Genomic DNA, 5983 nt, shown 5'->3' with positions numbered 1-5983 from the left:
TATAAGAAATCTGATAGGTATGCGCATCAATTCTCGCAATTCACAAAAAAATCGTGTTCCAGATATTTATATATTATTTATTGTGGCAATACGTTTTCATACTAATTTCCCAAATGAGCCGTCTAGTTAACAGATTAATTAACTCTAATTTCAGCTTTTCGAAGAGTGGTTTTAATAATAATTTTAAATATAAAATTTTATCATTTTTCTTTTACGAAAATATAACTTTAACTAAAATTTACGTTCTACTCTTAACCATTTATTGAATGCTAAATTGTTGTAGAATCAAAATTGAAAATACTATTAATCCCTCTTTTGAGATATCCTGTTAACTGAATAGCTCATATTATAATTATAAAAACTAATATAGTTATATAATATAGTCTGGTGAGTCGGAACCAGTGGTAGCTGGTCTTAGGAGGAGAGCTGGTCTAACAAGAAGGTTGACTAGAATATTGCACCCAGTACTCTGGAATACGGCCATTTCAACGGACAACAAATGGCTAATTTTTAGAAGTATTGTTGAGCCCTCACTTACCTGCGTCGCAGAAACATGGATACTTAGCCCAGGACTCTACTCCAAACTACAAGCGGCAGAACGTACTTCTGGATGAGATGCCTTAGGATTACCCGCCTGGATAGAGTCAGGAATGAGGATATTAGGAGCAGGCTAGGGTTGACCGAAGGAGTTCCTCAGAGGATTGGATGGAGCAGCCAGCAATGGAATGGGCACTGTCAGCGGATGCTAGAACGTAGGTGGCCGAAGAGACTTCTGCAATGAGAACAACCAGGAAGACGGAAAGAGGAAGACCCAGTGGAAGGACTGCTTGGACGAGGACATGGCCGCAGGGGACTTGAGAAGGAAGACTGTTGGGACAGAGAGAATGTGGAGGGAGGGTTTGACTTATTGGATTATTGGAGCGGGGTTTACTATTTTTATTCGGGGTTTACTATGTTTACGAAAACATTATTATCATCAACATTATCATATTAGCCAAATTGACAAACACTACGAGCTTGAACCAGCACAGTTAAACTCGTCTGAGAACAATCTTTTGATTTATGTATTCTTCTTCTTTCACCATTACCTTCTACGACTTTATATGTTAAATATTATATCTAAAAGATTTGTCTTTCCATGTATATATGATTCGTCTGCATTACAAATCTTATTTCCAGAAATGCGTTTTCAATCTGGAAATTATTTTAGCTGTTATTTCCTTAAATAAATTTTTAAATCCTTTCAAAGCTTATATTTGTCCATTTTATATGTCTTGGAATAATGTGTTATGGTTAATTATTTAAAACAAACAAGATAAAAAGGTACTTTAAAGTAAGTCATTTTGATAATTCGGTATGTACTTAGCATTGGGATTGGGAAAGTTCAACTTTGTTTCTTAACCTAAAAGCGTTAAAATTTTCATGCATGGAGGTTATTTTCAACATGAAAATAATGATTTTCTGATCTCCCTACGAAATTTTGACTCACTCAGTGTTCAAAAGATTTTTCCCAAGAGTAAGTAAAAGTTACATGGAGTTAGTAATTAAAATGTTTTAATGTAAATATTGTTAGTGCTATTCGCCATACATAAATTTGTTATGCAATTGGTTTAAACAGATAATATACTAAAATAAAGTTTATGTATTTTTGCTTCATAATAACCGAAAGTAGGGAAGCTTTATATTCATCCAGAGAACAAAAAAAAAATGATATACTTTAAATAGGAAATTTTCACGCACGCGTATGCGTTTTTCTTCAAACAAACGGGAAACGGCTCATCCTATTTGGCAAAAATCTGTTAAAAAGACACATATTGGTGTAAAATAGGTACCAGTTACATCAGATTTCAACATTAACTTTATCTTACCTATGTGAAAACTAATTTCTAGATAATATATTTCATTATAATATACAACGGCTCATCCCGTAAATGTTATTCAAACAAACGAAAATTATTAATCTTGAAATATACATTAATAAAAAAATCTGTACCGTTACAACCCATGAAGAGTCAGGAGTTTGGTACTTTGTAAGGAAGTACTAGACCAACAGTTGTGCAAGGAGGTAATTTGGTCAGAATCACGCTCGACCGCCAGATTTTTACCCAATTTAAGAGGCTGAGTGACCCCAGGAGGACTCGAGAACCCACAGAAGTTATTGAAATATATATAATGAATTATATTTGATTTTACTGGTTTCAAAACTCTTGAGTTACTTAAGGCTTAATAGTATTAGACTAGTGTTTACAGGAAAAGTATGTACTCAGGAAGGGTTTGTTACATTTTTCAGGTATATAAAAAATGTATAATTTCTCTCTGCTAAGAAATACTTACGCTAATTTTAATTCTCCATCGAACCTTCATAAATATCCCTATTACTATCTTTCTGAATAATTTGCTTAGAAATAATACTAACGGTTTTTGGCTCTTTATTATTCAGTATTCTAAGCATTTATTTTCTCACGCCATGGATATTGAAATCCCAAAGGAGCTCGGAGCTGATCATGAGCCGGACCTATTGTGGCCAAGGAGCATAAACTTACACCGCTCGTGGAACAAGGCCGATAGAAATATCTATTGGTGGAAGAGAGGGCCATAACTATTGGCCTGGAGGGACCCACGTCATAACGGCGCGGACCAATTAGACAGCGCATGCAGTTCTCAATGCGCATTCAATTCTAATGCAGGCCTTGTTTGCACACAATGCGGCGGCCACCATTAGCTCCCAGATCGCTAACTCATAGCCCCTCGGTGGATGCTTTATAAAGCCTATCTCCGCCTCTTATTACTCCAGCCCCAGGGACTCGGTGATATCCTCCAACAGGTCCGAGGAATGGAAATCCAATAGCTACCTGATTAGTTCGTTCTGATCGATGCATTTCCGGTGGTCGTAACTTTGATGGACGACCAAGTGCAATCAAGCGTTGTAGTTTGTCACTACAACGTGTTTGACAAAACTGCAGTGAGGTGATTAATAATTTATCATATAGACTCCTCTGTAACCTCCAACAGCAAAAGAACATTCAATATTTAAAGACTTGATCCAAAACTTATTATTATTTTATTTTATTTATTTATTAAGAAGCCTGCCAGAAACTTAACAACCTCATAGAACTTTTGATAAAGAGAAGATGGTTGGGGGCGCCCTTCAGAGAATAACACAAAAAACAGGAAACGACCAGTAAATAAAGGATATATAGAATGATTAACGTAAATAATTGTTCAAAATGAATATAGATAAAAATAAAGAAATGAAAGAAGTGGAAAATATATACGTTTCATTATGAAAGTAATTAAATATGTGAGTAAAATAACATAATTAATGAAATAAAAATGTAAGTTATATAGTGCAAAGAAACACCGAAATTGAATAATTTAATATAATAGTAATAATTTAAAAATTAAAGTTATTGAAAGAAAATATATGTAACTAATGTTATATGTAAGTAAAAAAAGTTTTTTTTATTTTTCTTTTCTTTTTTTTTTTTGACTTACATATAGCATCATCTTCTCCTCATACATATTATCCACGGTAAACTATCTTCTAATCATCATAGAACCATTGTTTATCAATATTAATCATTGACAATAAAAAAAATAAATTAGAATTGAAAATAAATAAAATTGACTAAAATGTTTCTTTATTTGTTGACCCTTTTGAATTCGATTAAGGTGAAAAATCCCTCTTGTTACATTTGGAGTTACGATCTCCTTGAGACATTATTACGTACATTTTTAGTTTTCAATGATAATTCTGCTTAGATTTGAGCTATTTTCACAACCTTTAGAATACAATCATTCCTATTTACAATATAAACATTCAGTCTGGAGAACTCCGAACGAAGCTCTTTCCCTCACTTATAGGGCTCTGGAGATCCCGGCGCATCTTTCTAAACCACCTCTCTGGTATTATAAGCCGGCGGAGAATGACTGCCACCAACGCTCAGGACTTGAGTGGAGAATTTAAACATAGCCAGAACAACCATATAATGTTTTACAAAAGTCTCTGGGTCATTATCGTTTCAACCCAACCTCCGGGAGGATTGTAGGGATGGGTAATGCATACAGTGTGATAGGGGATTAGGTTGATGAGTGAGTTTATAGGAATATGATGACAATAAGGTCTGATACAAATGGGATATTAAGGTCATGATGTAGGAAATTGTTGGTTAGACAGTAAGATCATTGTTCAAGACTATTGTGCAAGATTATTGTTCCAAGGAATTTGGACTGAATGGATTTTACGTATTTGATGTTACAGTTTCCATCTGCCCCTACAGTTCTAGTCCGTAAGTCCACATAGGTTTTATTTTTATATGTATATATAGTTGACCGTAAAAATTGATATAAGAAGATGGTCAGGGTTGCGGTCAAAAGAGAAACAAAAATAGTTTACAACTATTTATTTTCCGACGTTTGGCCCCACTTTCCAGGGCTTCATCAGGGCTAAAAAAATACAAAAAAATTGAGAATATTACAACAATAAGGCAATTTAAGCTAGGATAAATATTATGTAAAAATAAAGTGATAAGAAATTACATATAAATAAAAGGAAGGAAGACGTAAAATAGTATCAATATAAAATAAAATTGAATAAACAAAGATATGAATAAAAAATAAGTATCATTACTATTTATAATTATGCTTTCAAGACGTTTATTTAATCTCTATTTTTTTTTTTTTGTTCGTCTCCTACACTTTTTTAACTGAATATTTTACGTATTTTTCAAAACGTGTTACTCTTACCATTGCTACTTATATATAATAATGATACTTATTTTTTATTCTTATCATTGTTTATTCAATTTTATTTTATATTGATACTATTTTACGTCTTACTTCCTTTTATTTTTATGTAATTTCTTATCACTTTATTTTTACACAATATTTATCCTAGTTTAAATTGCCTTATTGTATCTTATTGTTGTAATATTCTCAGTTTTCTTTTTAGCCCTGATGAAGCCCTGCAAAGTGGGGCGAAACGTTGGAAAATAAATAGTTGTAAACTATTTTTGTTTCTCTTTTGACCGCAACCCTGACCATCTTCTTATATATCAAGGTTTTATTTTTGTTTTGTAAATTAGTAATTTGTTGTCTATTGAAATCCGATGTTCCATTTAGCAGTCCATATAATCGAGTTTTTGCCTTTTAAGTCTAGCATGTATATCCCATCTTACTCGTATTATTCTGTCCTGGAAAAAACCAAGATATCGGAATTCCTCTGAGATATTATTAATATATGTGGATTAATTCCGTGTTCATTTAACAATAATACATATAAACATTAAAATATATGAGGTTTGAAAACATAAACAATCAGACTCCTTTGACCGGAGAGAAATACTAAGCATGTACTGTCTTCCAAACAGCCGAACGGAATGATCTACTTAAGGAAAATAACGAGGTACGTAGCTTATTTGTGAGAGTTGGATTCACTCCGGAGGATCCTGGAGCCAATTTCGAAAAGACGTAGGATCAGGCGTATTGTTGCTAAGCTTGGACAAGAGACAAAGCCGATTGGAAGTCTCCTTAGTCAATGGTACAGTTCGGGTTCACGATTACCAGATCATACGAGGAAATAACCTGGGTTCTTTCAGTGAATTTCGGTAATTAAATGAAAGTGCGAAAAAACTGAACTTTATATTGCTTATGAAAGAAAAAAAAGAATAAATAAATAAATATATCTAACACATCACGAAACGTTTTTCCACGAGGATAATAATCGAATGGATTGTACTTAAATAAAAAAAAAACATACAGCAGTGAAGATTATCATTAATATTTACACATTTTTGTTAAACTATTTATGCATAAATTAATGGCCCAATCCATAGATGGTAAATAAAACAAAATTTTCAAAATGTACTTGGCCATTTTCTAACCTCATGTCATGATACATGACGCCTTCTATGTTTGTTTGTTTTTGTTTAGTAGTGCCAAACATCATTGGTCATCAACGCCATTTATACCTTATTTAATTTTG

Source organism: Halyomorpha halys, unplaced genomic scaffold (genome assembly GCF_000696795.3).
Source record: "Halyomorpha halys isolate HHAL.00 unplaced genomic scaffold, Hhal_1.1 Scaffold1189.1, whole genome shotgun sequence".
NCBI classification, from domain to species: Eukaryota; Metazoa; Arthropoda; class Insecta; order Hemiptera; family Pentatomidae; genus Halyomorpha; species Halyomorpha halys.
The sequence above is the reverse complement of the archived record's forward strand: the minus strand, read 5'-3'. Positions refer to the sequence as shown.